At 37.8% G+C, this 19,163-nt stretch overlaps 1 long non-coding RNA gene across 1 annotated transcript in view; it reads left to right on the forward strand.

Annotated features, from left to right (window-relative positions):
• The window catches only part of LOC116663690, a 548,421-nt gene that overhangs the window by 300,065 nt on the left and 229,193 nt on the right, over positions 1 to 19,163 (forward strand). The window lies entirely within an intron of this gene.

A 19,163-nucleotide genomic window follows, 5' to 3' on the forward strand; every position in this document is an offset into this window, starting at 1 on the left:
GTTTCATCCGAATCTAAAGAATACCTCTCCAGAAGGATGGTGCACTCTCTGCCTTGGATATAAAAGTACCAACAAAGAGTCCAGATTCAATCACACACAAAGACTGGAAGTATTTATATATGTCGTTTAGATAGTAGATTCAGGTCAGGATATTTAAAAAAAAAACTCTGTTTCAGGCATTTAAAGATGACCAAACCTTTCATTTATTCTTGGAGATACTTGCATCAAATTAAGAGATTTAGAGGAGTTCATAGCATACAGCAAGTCCAGAAATTATTTCTTTTAGATATCAAGAATTTCAATACATACTTTCAAACATGAAATTAAGATTAAGAACAAGTTTCTGTCATACATTCAAAAAGGGAAGTTCTGAAAAACTTCCCCTTTGGAACAACAATTGCAGTTACCTACTGGAAGAGTTACTCTATCAAAAAGTGGGATTGAATGAAAAAGAGGAACTTGGGTTCAGGGATCAGAAGACACTATACTGGAGAGAGACAAGGAGAATCCTCATGGTGATAGCAAAGGGAAATATGAGAGTGAGAGATATGTACTAGTGACACGTCAGTACAGATGGGAGCTGAGAGATTCAGAGAGATCTAAGAAGATGAGACTGATGGGAGATATTATATTGAAGAATTAGAAAACTAATCAGAACAAAGCAATTAATTGGGAGAGCTTATAAAAGAAAAAGTGAAATCACTTTATACTACATGGTTCAACTTTTAACATTTGCTTAATCATAATTACATTAAAAATGAATGCTGATCTAACCAAGAATTAATTGGATACTAGATGGATGAGAAATATGTGGGTGAGGGAGAGTAGTGGTGAAAAAGCTAAATCTTTATCATCCACAGTAAACAGAAACAGTTTTTAAACGTCAGCATAAACTGAATATTTTGAAAAATGATTTTTGAAATGTCATAATCAAAGATTGGATAGTGGTTGCCTCTATGGAGCAAAACTGAGGGTTTAGAGGAAATCTTTGGGACAGTGATAAAATTTAGAAAATTACTATTGGTAAATACTTCAATAACAAATATAAAACATACTTTTGATAAAAATGAAAGGCAAAAGTACATTTTATAAAAGAATAAGAGAAGAGACACTGGGCATATTACTGTAGAGTCTGCTTGTTGCGCCCATATATCTGCTTGCCTCTTATTCCATGGTAATAGAATTTTTTAGCTAATCTCATGGTAGCCAAGAATAAAAACCATATTTATCAGCCTGCCATCAAAGTAGGTAGAGCCATTTGACATCTCTGGCCAATGAGACGTAAACAGTAGCATCTTACAGCAGTTTTTCAAAGCCTCCTTAAGAAATACCGTATGTGCTCTTTGCTTTCTTCTTCATCTTCATCACTTCCTTAATCTTCATTCCTTTCTCCCTCCTGAGACTGGGAACATGGATGATACTATCCAGGCCCATAAACTTAATGCTACTCACAACTGAGTAATAAACACAGAAGGAACCCATTCCCTGACACAAGGGAGCACCCTCTCTATCCTAGACCACGAACTTTCTAAAATACTTAAACCAGAGTTATTTGGGGCTTCTCACATCCATGGTTGAAGTTAATCTTAATTGGTAAGCATATTTTGCAATGTTAATATTAAACTTACAATTCAAGATAAAAAATAGAAATAAGAATCAAACATTAGAATGAGAATATTATGTCTCATATTAGTTCTTTTCTAATCAAAACAATGTAATTCTGGAACCACTATAATCAGAAAGCTTATTAGAATAAAATAAAAAGAATAGAAATGTTCAAGTATATAAAAAGTTTTAAGTATATAAAAATGTGATTAATAATGCATTTCAGATTAGTGCAGTATAATCAAGGAGTTATTATAAAATACATATACATAGCATATAAATACATATATGAAATATATAATATATTGAAAAAGTAAAAACTTTCCTGGGACTAAAAGAGTAAAAACCAGCTTGTACAAGAAAAAGAAAAAGTAGTTCTGCCATTCATCAGTCTTTGGGTACAGACACAGATAAAACCTATTCCAAAGTTGACAAGAACCACTGTTTCTTCTAAGGTGATATAGCAACTATAAAAATGCGAAAACAATACCCTCTTTGAGTAACCACCATTATTGTACTAGTTATGTTCCCAGACCACTTTGCTGCACCCATTTATTACTGGGGATACACAATTGCTAAGCCATCCTTGTCGGGTGACACCGCCCGATTCCAAGTTAACCTGTCTTCTCCAATCCCACCTCAGAAACAATAACCAATTCAGAACTGATCCCAGAGCACCTTATCTCCTCTTCGAAATACTTGTGTGGGACTCAGAGCTTACAGAGACATTTCTTTCCTTCTGCTGAAGGGCAGCATCCCATGGTTCCTCTGGAGTTCCTCATCTCACTCTGAGTCAATAAATCTGATTTTGTGAGACTACCAGCTTGTTCCTGTGGTAGTCTGACTGGTTACACTTTAACAGTATAATTATACATCTTATAGTTTATATATACAAAGTTGGAACTTTATATATAAACACCTTAAGATAAATTTCAGATAGTTTAAAATGAAATATTTAATGAAATGAAATCATAAATGTACTAGAAGAAAATATACATGATTATCAATGTAGTATTTTATTCAGATGGATTTTTTACCACTAATATCAGAACTCACAAAGGAAAATTTTGCTAGATTTGATTAATTAAACATTTTAAACTTTTATGTAGTAAAAGAAAAAACACAGTAAGGAAAATTAAAGGGCAAATGACAAATTGGAAAAAAATTGCAAAATATAAGCTATAAAATAACATGTCTAATTTATGAAAAGATTTACCAATAAATTTTTTTAAATCCGTATCTCTTCTAGAACAATAGTCAAAAGTTCAAGCATAAAAATGTTTTAAATAAAATATGAAATTTCTTAACATTACTAATAATCACAGAGATATAGATTAGAACAATGTAATGAGTTGAATTGTATTTCCCAGAAATATATGTTGAAGTCCAAGCTCCTAGTTCTATGAATGTGACCTTATTTGGAAATAGGGCTTTTGCAAATGTAATCAAGTAAGATGAAGTTATTTGAGTTAGTCCTAACCCAGTATGACTGATGTCCTTAGAAAGGGGAAATTTGGACATAGAGATATACAGGGAGAATACATGTGACAGCAGAGGAAGAGACTGGGGTATTGTGGCTGCAAGCCAAGGAACAACTAAAGATTGCCAACCACCAATAAAAGTTTGAAAGAGGCAAGGAAGGATTCTCTCTTATAAATTTTAGGCGAGCTTAACCCTGCTAGCACATAGACTTCTAGCCTCCAGAACTATGAGACAATAAATTCCTGTTGTTTTGAAGGCACCTAGTTTGCGCTTTGTTATGGCAGTGCTACAAACCTAATTCAAACAGTAATAATGTACCATTTTCCAACTCTCAGGTAAAGATTAAAATTACTTTCATAATTGCTTAGGATGAAATGGAAATTAGTATAATAGTTTTCTGGAACAATTTGGCATAAAGTTCGTATATATTGAACCTCCAGTTCTACTGCTAGGAATTCAACCTAAAAATGAGTGGAAAAGTAGGGAAAATATGTAATGAGCACATAAATGTTTATAATAATGTAAAATTGTAAAAAAAAAATCTAATATTAGGAGAGAATAAGCTATAACACCATCCTTAAAATTAAAAAGATTCGTATTTATTGAAATGGAAATTTGATACATTTTTAGTGGAAGAAAATTCAGAGGGGGTTCTATCTATGAAGCACATGAAAAGATATAAAGTATTGATGGTGGTTATTATCTGAGAGATAGAATACAATTAGTTTTTCTTTTGTAAAATAACAAGTGTGCACTTTTTGATTACATGCCAATTATTGATTCATTATTTTAATGAATAGATACAATAGTTTAAATCATATGCTTTTCCTTTAGAGTCAGTTTGATTTCTGCCACTTTTTTTTCCAATTAGGATACTTTTAAATATGCTAAATTATGTTTTCTGCAGGGATATTAAGAGTAAAGTTAGTAAATAAATGTGACCAATACATTGAACAAGCAGTTTTCACAATGTATAATAGCAAAGCAATTTGATTTTGTGTCTCACAGTCTCCTTAAATCTAATCAGTGGGTATTATTCCCCACCTTGACAACTGGATAAAATTGTTTTCTGATTACTCTTAGGTAATAGAAATCACACATACAACACACTCCAAATCTCAACTCAGTAATTAAAAAGATCCTGTCCCAGATAATAATCAAACTTTTGAGACTGACAGCAGGCAGAACCTGAATGTAGGAAAACTGATCTTTCCTCTCCCTTCATTATTCTAGTGTTTCTACTTTTCTTTCAGGCTCCTAAGAAGGAGAGAAGTAAAGGGGCAGGAGGACGGAAAAATTATTACATGATCGATTTTTTCCTAAGATACCTGGTGCTCTGTGAGTCTGGCAAATCTTATAGCTGCTCCTTTCTGGCGAACATGTTGAGAGTTTCTTCAGGTAGTCTCACTAAGTACATCCTCTCTGCAATGTCCTGTGATGCAGGTGCTGCATTTTCCTCCGGCTGCAGCTTTGCTCCAGCTTCTCCCATAGCCCCTGATTTTTTTTCACTCCTCAGTCTTTGCTGTTGGCATCTCATTATCTCACATCCTCTAATGGGTTCTTGGTCATGATGGGTAAAACTCACCTAGGGATGGAGCATCTATTTTCTTCTTGTTCAGCTGCAGGAAGCAGTCATTTTAATATTCTATCACATATGGTTTTTATTTTTTCAATATATGTAAGTTGTTTATGAAGGGAGATGATCTAGTTCATGGCTAATGGCAAATGGCCAACTTGGGAATAATTGTTGCTACCGATCATGTGAGAGCATTCCACATTCTTTGTACTTTTAAACAAATTAGCCTGTGTTTCTCCCCCTATGCTACCAAAAGCATCCTCACTAGAATTATTTATTTTACTTTTCCTCCAACTACCACTCTTACTTCCTTTTCTTCAAATTGTAGACTCAGGTATTTTATAAACATTTATTTACCTTCTTTCTTTTAAGATACATTTTTCCCCTTTCCAAAACTCACCTTGCATTTTTTTTTTTTTTTTCACAAAAAGCTCTACATCGTCACAAGAAACAATGTCTTAAACTTCCTGGGAGAAAGATTAAAGCAGCTGGCCACGATCCATGGAATTCATTCTCTTCCTTCACTTGAGGAAGGCCCCTAGGGAAAGAAAAGGAAGCAGATGACCCAGTCTAATCTCCTTGTCACATGGAACACTGGGTAAATAGACTAATACTATTTGTTAGGAGAAAGAGACTTTATCTCTAAAATACCCTTAGCAGGAGGTCCCTGACTAAGGGATTACCTACAATAAATGGAACCCAAGATAAATGACATGGCTCTTTGGAGAATGTCACATTGGCTTCAAAACTCCATTGAGTATAAAATTGAAACCTTTCATAATTTAAACATGGCCCACTGTGTGAGGAACCTGAGGGCCTCCCTTTTAGATTTGATCTGTTATCCTGGGCTAGAGATGTATGTCCCTTGTGGGAAGAAAGGACTTGGAAGCCACCATTGATGTCCTAGAACTCACTCTGCTTCATCTGAGCCTCTTAAATGCCTTATAGTCTTACTTAGTAAGGTTTGATACTGAATAAAATCTCTGAGTCATATGAATCTGGTTTGACAGTCTGATCCTGTGTGCTAGCTCATTTCTTCAACTTCTCTTTAAGAGGTTCATTTCAGGTTGCACCACATTAATAAGAGTGAACTTCTTCCAGGAGTTTTGTGACTACTTCCAAAATATGTCACACTGATATATTCTTGACCTTGACTTCAACTTATTCATGACTAGGATTATGTTTCTATTTTGGGAAAGGCATCTATAAGTGCCATTTTTGCAATTAACTGATCATAAATGTTTCCAACATACATTTGGTTATACCTATAGGTGTTATTTGAACAATGAATGAGCTGCCTGCTCCTAATGGACTCTGTATGATTTATCTTTTTTTTTTTTTTAAAAGATTTGTATCATCTTAAATTTTTAGAATCATTTTAATTTCTTTCTTTTTTTTTTCATTTTTCTCTCTCTGGTTTTTTAATTTTCTTTGATTTTTTTGGTAGTAAGTCATATATGCAAGTCCTTTTTAAATTTTTGCTCCTGGACATCTAAGTCTAGTCCAGATCTTGCATTCTACTCAGGTCTGGAGACATTACTCTATTTCCTGGTTGGTATCAAATGACTATATAACATCATTCCTCTCTCTTTAGTCTTCTCTTTTCCTGCCATTTTAAGATGCTAATAATTTGGCTTTCTTCACCTGGGGAAAACAAAAATCACTGAGCTAACTTAATACAATTGATACCAATATCTCTAACAACTGCCACAATGCCAAGTGTGTAAAGAATTGGCATTCATTTTTGGCTAGATCTAATTATCTTAAAAAAGGCCCATTGGATATGAAGTAAACTCAAGAAACATTTGCTGCACTGTTCTGGAAACTGGAAGGTACAAAGATTGTATTCTAATGGCTGTGATTAAGGATTGTACCATGATACAAGGCCAAAGGGAGAAATGAGAGAAATAGAAGACACCGTGGTTGGAGCAGAGGGGAATTAACTCCTTTTAAGTTAGAAAAAATAAGAAAACTTTAATATAAGAAGTATCACTTCAATACTGGGTCTTGATGCATAGGGTTGTTGAATAGTGTATAAGAAGTCAGGGTTTCTACAGAGAAATAGTAATAGGAGATAGATAGATAGATAGATAGATAGATAGATAGATAGATAGATAGATAGATAGATAGATAGATAAAAAACATTAGATAAGATTTATCATAAGGAATTGACTCGTGCAATTATTGATACTGAGAAATCCCATGTTCAAGATGGAGACCGAGGAAAGCCAATGATGTAAATTCCAGTTTGAGTCTGTAGGCATGAGAACCAAGAGCACCAAGTGTGTAAGGCCCCATCCAAGAGCAGAAGAAAACCAATGTCTCAGCTCAGGGGTCAGGCAGAGAGAGAGAATTCAATTCCATTCCATTCGAGCCCTCAGTGTTTGGATGATACCCATCTATCTTGGGGAGGACAGTCTGTTTTACTCAGTCCACCAATTCAAATGTTAATCTCTTCCAGAAGCACCCTCACAGACACACCAAAAATAATGCTTGACTAAGTATCTGGACATCCTCTGGCCCAGTCAAGTTAATACATAAATCTGACCATGGTAAATAGAGTTCAAGGATAGGGCAGAATAAGAGGAGAGGGACAGTTAAAGGTAAGAGTGACTAAGAGATTAGCAGAAGCAGCTTGGAGAAAATGGCTGGCTATTTAAGGGTCCTTGGGTTACCTTACAAAGGGTTGCCCTTGATTATCGCATATATTGGCTCTTTTTGAATCAGAAAACAATTCAGCGGCTCTCTTTATATGATGAGGATTGCAGTGTAAAGTAAAACTGCTCTGAGTATTTGAAGTCCTTGAATAAAGAGCTCTACCTGACAAAGTGACTGTCTCTCACCAGCCCTGCTGCCATCATCCTAGACAAGTCCCCATCACCTCTCTTCTTGATACAGCTCTCAACCTGGGTCCCTGTTTCTAATTTTGCCCCATTTTACTACTCTCCAGGACAGATGGAATGATTCTGTTAAAACTCAGTGAGATTCTGCCATGTCGCCTGGGCTCAAAACCCTTCAAAGACCTCTTCTCCCGCAGAGTGAAGCCCAAATCTTTCTTGTGATACTCAAGGTGTGTTTCCCCTCATCCCATCTCAGGCCTGGTCTCTAGTATTTGGCCCTCTTTCACTCCTCAGTGAGAACATTGGCCACTTTGCTGTTTCTTACTCCTTCAAGATTGAATCCTGCCTCATGGTCTTTGCACTTGCTGTCTCCACTTGTGGGTGATCTTGCCCCAGAGGTGTGTGTGAGGCTCATCTCCTCACTTCCTTTAGATCTTCACTCAAGTCACTTTCTCAGTGAGGTCTTTCCTCAACAAAGAATCTACGCTTTCAGCTCTCACTCCCCACCCTTCATCCACATTTCCTATTACTCTTCTCTGCCTTTATTCAGAACTTTCTACTTATTATTTTACATGCTATATATTTTATTTATTTATTTTTTAACTTTGTGTCTCTCTGGGTAGACTGCAGTCTCTGTGAAGGCAGGAATTCTTGTCTGTTTTGATTACTGTTCTATCTCTCCATGACTATCTCCATGCCTATCTCTCCAAAAGTCCCTGGCACATTATAGATGCTAATAAATATGTCTTGGATGAATGAATAAATTAATGTTGTTTGTTATAGAATCCCTGTTGCCGTATCTTTTGTATGCATATCTTATGAATGTAGTAGTTTGGTTTTTTAATTCATGATATAACATGGGAAATAATTATTCAAAAAATTTTAAAGTTTTGTAGTTACAAGGTTTGCAATGCTCTGTGATGTAAAAAAGAAATGTTTCAAAGATAGAAACTATTTCTTAAAATTCAATTAAAATTTTTAAAATATAAGAAAATCAAAAGATAGCAGACTTTTTTTTCATCTTATCTTCTGACTGGGATGCTGGTGCTATAACTATTAGGAACTTCACTAGTGACCATATGGCTGAATGATCTTACTATGGACCTTTGAATTAATTTGCATTTTCATTATAACTCTGCTTCTAAATTGTATGTATTACGTTTGGTCAGTTGTATACTCTAAGAATTGAAGAATTCTTATTTCATTGAAGAATATATATCTTAAGGTGAAATCTAAGTAGTGTGTACATTCCAAATTAAAATTTTTTAAATACCTAGATTATTAACAACAACAACAAAAAAAAACTGAGTTATTTGCTTCATTTAATGTGCCTCCTACCACTTTCCATGCACCTCTAAGAGATGACCTCTCATATGATCATATCATTATTTGTTTACTAAGTAGATTTGGTGAAATTTAAAGAAAATTGCTGTTTGAAAGTTAGTTGTTTCTCTATTTAGGTTAAGTTGCTAACTGTAGGGTAGACCTCTTAATTCAGCAAAAGTGTCTAAGACCTTCTCCCCAGCACCTCTATAATCTCCACAACCAAAATGATCTTAAATATAAGGCTGGAGGTAGCAGCTAAGTTAGGAGAAGTGTAAATAGACCCTTATGACTTAGGGGAGACTGGTCTTTCCAGTCGCTGGCCTATGGATCTGGTCACTGGGGAGTAAGTAGTGAATTAGAAAAAAAGGAACTTGGAGTGAATAGAAAAGGAAATAAAGCACCCTCCCACACACATACACAAATGATGATAGAGTTTGTGGTGCAAGATGTTTATTAGGGATCAACTCTTACGAGAGGAAGGAGGGGAAAGTAGGGCTTCCAGAGGAAAAAGCTGAATTGTGATTGAAGCCTGACAGAGTCCAGGCCAACCTGGCAGGGAGCCTGGCACTGAACCTGTGGGTGTGCTGAGTGTTACCTGTCAATGATCCATGTTAAAGTGAAGTGATTAGGCCTTTCTAACTGTGCCTTATTGAGTCACAGGTTGTGGCTGCCCTTAGGTGAGGCTTCCTCTCACACTTTCTCTTGGATCACTCACCCTGGAGAAGCCACTATCATGTTGTGAGACAGCCCTCTAGAGAGTCTCACTTGGTGAAGGACTAAGGGACCCCATCAGTAAGCTTGGAAGTGGACCCTCCAGACCCCCAAGCACAGAAGAACCTTCATGAGACTGCAGTCACAACCAACTGCCTGATGCAACCTTATGAGTGACTTTGAGCCACATGTACCTAAGCCATATTCTGATTCATGAGCTATAAAAATTTGAGATAAAATTCTTGTTTTAAGCTCCTAGGTTTTGTGTTAAGTTTGATAGCAGCGGTAGATAATTCATACAGCTATGACAAACCCTGAAGGCAGCAAGTCCTTCTCTGAAGAAGGATCTGGGTGGCCCATCTCCATATTCATTATAGTCCCCGCTTCTGTCCCTTGTATCCACTTTTCTGTATATATTTGGGCAGCAGCTCCTCCAGGGTTCTTGTGGGTCTCTTTACCTGAGTGGAAATTTAAAAGAGGGAGATTATCAGAATCAACTCCAGCCCCACTGCTGCAGTTGATCTCAGACCACAATCACTCCTTTCTTTCCCCTGTACTATTTTTTTAGATTTCTTCCACCCCCAGTCACCACCTCTGCTGGTCTTGTTGGTGGCTTATCTGGTATCATTATCCAGATTCTCATCCCTAAGGGGTCCAGTCTCTTGGTCGCTAGGCTCTTCTCCTGACCTGCGTTGCTGTATCTGTTTACACTTACAGTTGCACAAGGGAGCACCACACGGCCCCCAAGTGGGTCAGCTGGGTCCTGCATGTATTTCTTCCAATCCTAATTGTGTAACAGCAGTTCTGCCTCTTCCTGATGATCTGATTCAGTGATTCCTGCCAAGATGGTAACTTTTCTTCTTGCCCCAAATCCCTAGACTGCAGTCATAGCTTATAGGACTTTTATGTTTTCCTCTGATTGTCGTCCTTTTGTAGACCAGGACTTTGAACCCTGCAGAATGCAGAGTTGCAGGGACAGGAAGCAAAAAGTTCTCCATGGATCTTTGGTTACCATTGTAAGTGGGACAATGAAGACTCAGTTGTCATTTGAGTGTTAATAATGATGTTGGTCTCCATGTTCTGGGGTGAGTACCCCAAAGGAATTCCTTCCCTTTCATGTACAGAAAGGAAAAAGGGAAACTGATAATTGGGTTGCCCAAGGGCAGATGGTTTCATCAGACTTTCCTTTAAGGACTGTCATCCAACTCTTCCCATAAAACTGGGGTTGTTGTTATTGAGTAAAACATACAGAGGTTTGGCCATAAGAGAAAAATTTAGAATCCAATTTCAGCAGTTTCCAACTGGCCTGAGAAAGCCTCACAGTTGGTGCTAAGTTTTGGGCTTGGGAAAACTTAGGACACTATGAAGTCTATCTGGATCTAGGTGTAGCTTTTGTTCTGATATTGGATGCCCTAAATATCAAACCTGGGTTTGGGCAAACTGCAATTTTTTGGCAACCTTATGTCCCTTTAAGGCTAAAAGCTTTAGCAAATAGATGCTGTCTTCCTGCTGAGAAGGAGAGCAAAAAAGCAAATCATCTTCATTATTACAACAGAGTAGAGCTCTAGACAACTTTATGTCATCCAGTTCAGCCTTCAGGATTTGCAAAAAATAAGAAATACTCTTAGTATAACCCTGAGGCATTACTGTCCAGATGAATTGTTTTTCCTCCCAACTGAAGGTAGAAAGGTATTGGCTACCTTATCAGTTGGAATACTGAAGAATACACTGCATAAATCAGTTACAGTAAAGAATTTACTTCTAGTGGGAATCGATGTTAGTAATAAATACACATTAGGAACAATAGGGTGTTGATGGATAACAATGTTGTTTACTATTCGAAGGTGTTGGATAAACCTCCACCTTTGGCCCTTAAGTTATCTCACTGGTAAAAAGAGAGTGTTTCAGGGGCTAGTAAAAGAGATCATGAAACCTTGAGCCTTATAATCTTTTATTATGGACTTTATGCCTTCAAGGGTTTCTTGACTTATAGGGTATTGATTAATTCTGGAGAGAGGTTTGTGCAGTCTATTTGAATTTTGATAGGAAGTACACTGTGAATTTTACTGACAGCGGTTAGAGAATTTGCCCATAAGGAAAGTGGTAACTGATTCAATAGGGACAAATTATTGGTGTTTCCAGAATCTACTCTGGTACCATTGGAGATGAAACAAATAAAAGATGTCAAAGTGTCATTTAATTCACCCAGTTGGTTACTTTGATGACTACTATCAAATTCTAGAATTACCTCCCCTTTTTGGGAGAAGAAGAAATTTCAGCATTATATTTCTCTAAGAATTTTTGGCCTAATAAATGGATAGGGATGGAGGAACAAAGGAGAAAAGGGTGTATAACTCTCAAAGGGCCTAAAAGAAGGAAATATGTTCAGAGACAGGAACCTCTGGAGGTTCATTAACAATCCCAACTATTTGAACTATTTTAATATTCCATATTAGGGGCTGTTTTATAGTGGTGGGGTTGAGCACCAAGAGTGTGGCTCTGGTATCCATTAGAAATGGAAGAGATTCATTCCTCAATCTGGAGAAATATTTCTCTAAACCGCTTAAGAATAAGGATTAGGAAGAACCCCTATAGTTCCTTGGAGCCCCGTCACTGAGAATTAAGAGGACACTGAATAGGTTGGTTAGATGGCTGACGATACCTAACCTCTTAAATGTATAACAATCTCTTTTCTAACATCTTGGCTCTTTGCAATAATAGCAGAAACTAGGAGGGTTTTGGTTTCGTTTAGAAGCCTGCATTTGCTGGAGTTGAACATTAAGAATTTTACTGGTCTTCCTTGGAGGTGACTCATTTAGAATACAAGAGAGCTGGCTTGCCAGATTAATGAAATCTGGAGTGGACATAGTTTCTCATTCCATCCTGATCCTTTTCACTAAAAGGGAAATGTCCCCATTCAGCCTATTAATAAAAATAGAGTTAGAAGCTACACAGGTGGAATCAACATCTTAAGATCAGAATTTTCTTTAAAAAAACATTCTGAAGTCAATTGTAATAATTATAAACAGGTTTGTCAGATTTTCATGTGCAAGCATGAATTTTGTTCCGATCAGCAGGCATTGGAAAACCCCTAGGAATTGCTCGATGAAGTCATCTAGAGATTGTGTAAGTCTAATCGTATAATAAGTTATCTGGCTGGTTTCCCAGTTGTAATTCTAGATACCTTTGAGGATTTTCCCAATTAGCGTTTTCATCCAACGCTGGGTCTGGCCTTCATGGACAATCATATGAACTAGCTGATAAAAGTCAGAGAAACCAGATTGATATGTGTGAATGACTATATTGACTTCCTCAGCAAATCTGTGAGGATCTTTGGTGACTTTGGGAGAATCTTGGATTGCAGTTCAACTTTAGTTCAGGAAATACAAGAAATTGAGAGTTTAGTTCCTGGATACTTATAAGGTATAATTTTAAAGGAAGAGTTTTGATCAGTTCAGAGGAAAAGGGAGTTAGGGGAGTTTCAGAGAAAAGGAGAAATTGGTGAAATAATTAGTATGAGGATTTGAGGTTATAGCAGATTTACAGGAGTAGAAGGGATGAAGGAAGATGGAAATAAAGGCAGAGTCATGCTCTGAAGAGCCGAGGGAGAAAGACACGATGGCACCAGAGGCAGAACGTGAGACAAAGAAGCCAAGGGAGAAGAATCTTGGACGTTAGGAGTCATTTTTATCTTTTTTAATCATTTGTTTGCCTCAGTTAATATTAAGATAGTATTTTGCAGAGGGACAATTTTAGATTCCTGATAAGGTTGAGAAACTTCAAAATACCATTTGAAATAAACATTCCACTCAGTTCTGGAAATTTTTGAGCTACTGTAGTCCAATTCAGTTTTAAGGAAATTAAGTTTGGGGATTTCAGAAGTTCCCCCAAATGGCCGTTGGTATTCTAAACTGCCTTTAGTCAGGTCTGTCCATGTGGTTAGAAATGCACATAAGGAAAGACCACAGTTTTTAAACATAAAATAGATCAGAGTCCCTGTAGGTGGGAAGTCCTTCAAATACTTAGATAACTGGGATCCTGTTTCCTAAAGGTTGTCCCTCTAGAATAAAGAACAATTTTCAAACAGCTTAGACACAACCAGCTCACTTGGAACAGTTTGCAAGCCTGAATATCAGCTAGTTCAAAAGAAATCGCTGGTTCTGGAGGAGCCAGGTCAAAGGCTTTTTTGGACAGTTTCCAGAGAATAGCCCTCCCAAAGGAGAGGCTGACAGCTGAATTGGCACAGTCTCATTTGAAGCAGCTCCTTCCCAGAGGAACTGGACTGAAAGCTGCTGAAACAGTCTGATCATGAGAAGAATAAAGTGTCAAACAAGGTCTCACATCAGAGCAAGGCCTTAACCAGAAAGACGAAACCTTTAAAGAAATCTTGAATAAAACCCGGAGAACTTCCAATTCCTGGAGAGCATGGGCTTAATTCAAAGGAGAAAGACATAACTTCAAATTCCAAGATCAGTGAGAAAAACAGGGAGTGACAGTGGGCTCAATTGTGGATCCCGCCCCTGTTTGCTCACCAGTCCCAGAGCCATCAGGAGCTTCTTTGGTTCCACCAAAATGTGGACCTGAAACAAACAGGCTGCCAAATATCTCTCCAGCAAAGATGAATTTGTTCGGAATCAGCGGAGAGTTGCAGTTTGGGGTTTGCAATCATACTGAGCCACGTCCAAGTTCCACCATGGCAAGGGAAGGAGAATGCTTTTATAGAGAGGAAAAAGAAGTTGGGAGGGAGTAAACCAAGAGTCTGTGACTTTTCATTGGCTGAGTCCTTGCCAGGAAAGAAGAGGAGTTATTCTTTTTCCTGTTGGGCTCTGCTATCGCCACAGGGTATGAGAGCTCCCACTTCTGATATCCCAGCTCTATTTAATTAAAGTTTTTGTTTATTAACTTGTTTATAGTTTCTATACTGTAGATGAATAATTTCACAATTCCTCACACAGAATGCCGCCTGAGGCCTTTGGGCAAAAAGAGCAAACCCATGCCTGCAATACATGTTATACCTAGTCCTATGAACATAAACTAATGATCCCTCCAGGATGGAAGTGGCTCATGTGGCTAGATGGGCGCTTTGAATAATGCCATATCTGGGGCTCCACACTGATGTTTATTGTTGGCAGGCTGGAAATTCAGTAACTAAACTGACCTTAATAAGTGGAGTCTACGATGTTGGCACATTCATGTTCTTTTCTGCCACTGTGACCATTTTATTCATCTGCTCCTCAAGCCAACACTGAGGTGGCTGATGACAGAGGCTGGCTGATGTTAACTGGCTGAGTTATTGTATCTATTTGGTTGATTACTGCATCTTCTGTGGTAGATATTCTTTTGTGGATGTTGACTTATGATACACAGATTTTCGCTTTATGCCTTTTCATATATGCCCTTCTCATAGATATTCCACATGTTTAACTCAGCCTCCTTATCCTCAAACTTCTAATCTTTTTCTTTCCATGTTCCTGAAGAGATGGTCAGGCATTTCACCATTGCCTGTAAGTCTGAATGTGTAATAACCTCACTAGTTTTATCCAAAAAGAATGATAAGGTACACTGCACCTAATCTGTCTATTTGGAGGTTTTCCTCCTTCTTTACTTCATCATTCAAGATTCCCCATACATCTGTAAGAGTGAGCTGAGAGAGGGACATGGTATAACAGTGGTTGATTTCAATTCTGCTTGTGCTCATTCACATATGTACCATTTTACTTTATGATGGATTGCTTCTGGGTCAACAGTAATCATTTGGAGGGTCTTACAGGACTCAACTCATGATGGACAGTTCCAGCCATATGTTCACTTTGTGAGTCATGGTCAGAGATTCCATCTTTACTTAAGCCCAGTAGCATGCCAGGAATTATTTTTCAAAAGATGTGTAATTTTATACTGCAGATGGTAATATCATGCCCCAAAACTTCAGAGGACCTACTTTATAATTCTTCCATTGGGACTTTCCATATGGTATCTCTTCCCACCACTGATACCTCCCACACCACAGGATGGACCAGATCATATGGTCCAAGTGTGAGGGCTGCTTATACTCTAGCCAAGACCTTCAGCAGAACTGTTTCCTGCTTTGCAACTCACTTAAAGCTGACAGTCTTATCATTCTGGATATTGATGTGGGATGCACTGATTCCAGAGATGGCAGAGGCCCACCAGTATAGTGCTTCTTTATCCATGGTAAGATGCACAAAATGTGACAATTCGGTCTTTAAAGTAAAGTAAATGTAATGTCTTGGCATACCTTAACCATTGGACTCCTAAAAATTTATGATTGTGCTAGTCCCCTGAATCTTTAAATAAAGTTTATTTCCTTCCCTCTGGAGTACATGTGACTTGCTGTGACCTCCAATATGCCAACCATCTCTTGCTCATCTGACCCAGTCAGATTAATGGATCAAGTGGTATTTTGTGTGATGTCCAGATCATCTTACACTTATGAAAGAAGGCTGAGAATTAACATTCCTAGGGCAAAACTTAAGATTCTCCTTGCCTACTCCCATTTCTTCTTCCTTTGTCTTTCACAAGAGTTTCTCCCAATCAATCTCTCCTACTTCTAATCCCAATTAATGTCTGTTTCTCAGAGTACCTGAATGGGCACATGCCCCTACTCTTCCAAGGATGTCTTGACATTTCAGGTCTTCAAACATCAGTGTCAACTGTGACTTTGTGTGTGACTGTTCTTAAATCATCTGGATATATCTTATTTTCTGTAGGGTACAGTTGTCTGAGTAAATGACCATAGATCCCTATGGGGAAGGAATAAGGGAGTCATTGCTGTGTAAATTTGATGTTGTGTGCAGGATCTTGGTTCCAAGGATCCAACCACCTCTTCAGTTATTGTGCCATAGGTCTGAGAAATAGCTCAGGTCTGAAAAATGAATAAAGGATTGCAACTTTTTATTAGGACAACTGTTTTCAGCCCTCTTAAAACTTTTCATTCATGCTTGAGTTCTTCTGCTATTACAAATTGAGAAGTATCCTTGTCAGCTACACATCTCTGTAACCCTTAGGGTGTTGTATTCTGCTAACTCTCCATAACTCTTTGCAGCTCAAGTTCTCTTGGCTTTTGTGTTTGGCCTTCTTTGAAATAAAGTCATTCATACTATTAGGTACTAGGCTTTGTCCTCAACTTTCTCTGCCCCCCACCCCGTGAATAATGACAACTTCTTTGTATGTATGTAACCAAAAACGTTCACTGGCTTTCATATCTGGATTTTAGTTGGCTGTCACTCACCCTTTGCTGTACTATATACCTTTCCGTATATAGAGCATCAATGGCACTTAGTCATCTAATTTGTTACCTTATAGCTACTGTTTCTTCCATATGACTCAAATACCTGATAGGCTGTATGTACCCAGTGCACTCATTTTCACTGCACACCCACCTAATTCTCCTCCAGTGGAACGTTTAACAACTAGACTCCCACTTTGTGCCAGGGCTGTTAGTGTTTTGCCTCCACGAGTGATGGGGCATTCATTGCCAGCTGGGCGTAAGTGATCGAGCTTTAAAACTGTCTTCTTGCTTGCTTTCTCAGACCACTCTGGAAAACAACCATCACTTCTGAGACACTAAGATGAAGTCTGAGATACAAAATGTTTATTAGGGATCAACACCTGTAAAAAGAAGGGAGGAGAAGCAGTTTTGGAAAGAGGACAAAAAAAAAAACAAACAGTAAAGCTGCCCAGCAAAGTCTGAGCCCACCCTGCAGAAAGTTCTGGAATGAATATTGCAGTCAGAGTGTCCCATGTCAGACCAAAATGGCTAGGCTTTTATACTCACTCAGTGACTGGATGTTGGTTGCCCCAAGAAGGGCAGGATCTTGGGCCAAGCAGCTCTCTGCAGCTTAGGCAGACCTTGAAAGCACTGAGAACTAGAGGCCCTCTGCTGGCCATATTTCCTGCAGCTGGGCAGCCATCTTCCTTTGAAGGGAGCTCTGTGTTGCATATCTCAGTGTGTACCACAGGGAATCTGTACTGTTAACCAGAGTTCAATAGCCAGGTCTTGGTGGATGGTTGTTTTAAGACCCAAATTTACTTCTCACTCAGGCAAATTGGCACTGGGGTAAAGGTTGTACTCTGGAAACAATGGGCTTTTGAGCTTATGAGTTTAAATCATGAAGTCATAATCTAGATTGCCTGAGCATTGAACACCTTGACCTTGGGTAGCACTAGAAGTTGCATTCTTCTTCCTGAAGGAATCTCTGTGATCTGTGCAGATATATGGGTCAGCAAGGTTGGTACTGAAGCCAATGGACAGGAATATGTTAAAATTTGCAAAACAACTCTGTGAATACACTAAAAACCACTGGATTATACTTTTAAATGGGTGAGTTGTAGTATATCTGAATTATATCTTGATATAGTTGCTAAAATTTTTCTGCTTATCTATTTATAGTCAAATAAAAGGCAAATTATTCCCAATCTGGCTTTCTGGGGAACTTGTTACAGCCTCAGGAAATCACTTTACTTTTGAAGGAAAACTGAGTAAGCCTCCCAGATACATTGTACAAGGTAGGGTGAAGAAGGGGGAGATGCTAGAGTGTCTACTATTTTTGGCAAAGAGGGTTTTCCAGCAATTATTTTGAGTATGAAAACTTAATGACAGTGTATATCCTGGGTTGGTAAAGAGGATCAACTAAATACATTTACTTATATGTTAGTCTTTTTAAAGGAACTTCTTTGGTAAGTTGTATTTTTTCCAGAAAGGCTTCCAAGGACCTACTCTAAGCTTCTTGAGGATAGTGAAACCATTGACTGTTGCTTTAAAATGGTTCACTCATTCTTTCAGTCATCATTCCTTCAAAAGCATTTTTATGTATCCACTAAATAGTGAACATTAAGCTGGCCACTGTGAATACAGAATTGATTGGGATGGCCCCTGCCTTCATAGAGGGGAAGGTAATGAAGAGTTAGAATTATAGTATATTTTGCTATACTCTATAATAAATGTATGGAGAGAGTTCATGGGGACAAAAAGTAGAGTAAGATCTTGTTGATGTTTTGTTTAAATCACTTGTAGTAAAATTTGTGCTTGTAAAAATTATATTTGGCTTACAAAACTTAAGTGGTTTCTTAACAGTATTTATTATTCTTTTCTTTCTCTTACTCTTCCCTTCCAGTTTCCTTCTGGGTTCTTTCACCTTTCTTAATGAAACAGAAAATCTGCTTATAGAAAAACACACCAACCTAGGTAAATACTATCACAAAATACCAAACTAATTAACCAAAGGACAGGCAGGGATATAATGCTAGTAATGCTTCTGATAAATTCTTCACTGAATTATTGTGATCTCTAGGAGAATATGCATGCAAAACACTTCAGCAAGAGCCTGGTACATCTAGTTAGGAATAGTTGTAAAGGGGGAAAAATCTGATTTTGTGTCTGGGCAGATGTGCCTGGAGGCATTGAAGATTAAAAAGTGTTAAAATGGGAAGAAATTGTATAGATCTATCATCATTTGTATTCTAAGAACCATTCTGTTCCGAATGGAGGCTGAAGGGTTCCCGGACTTGTTGCATAAGAACACAGTATCTGAACTGTGGGAGGGTTTTGACTCTACCGCAAGGACACCACATGGACCCCTCACACCCACATATAGAGCCGCTCT

Source organism: Camelus ferus, chromosome 5 (genome assembly GCF_009834535.1).
Source record: "Camelus ferus isolate YT-003-E chromosome 5, BCGSAC_Cfer_1.0, whole genome shotgun sequence".
In the NCBI taxonomy this organism is placed as follows: Eukaryota; Metazoa; Chordata; class Mammalia; order Artiodactyla; family Camelidae; genus Camelus; species Camelus ferus.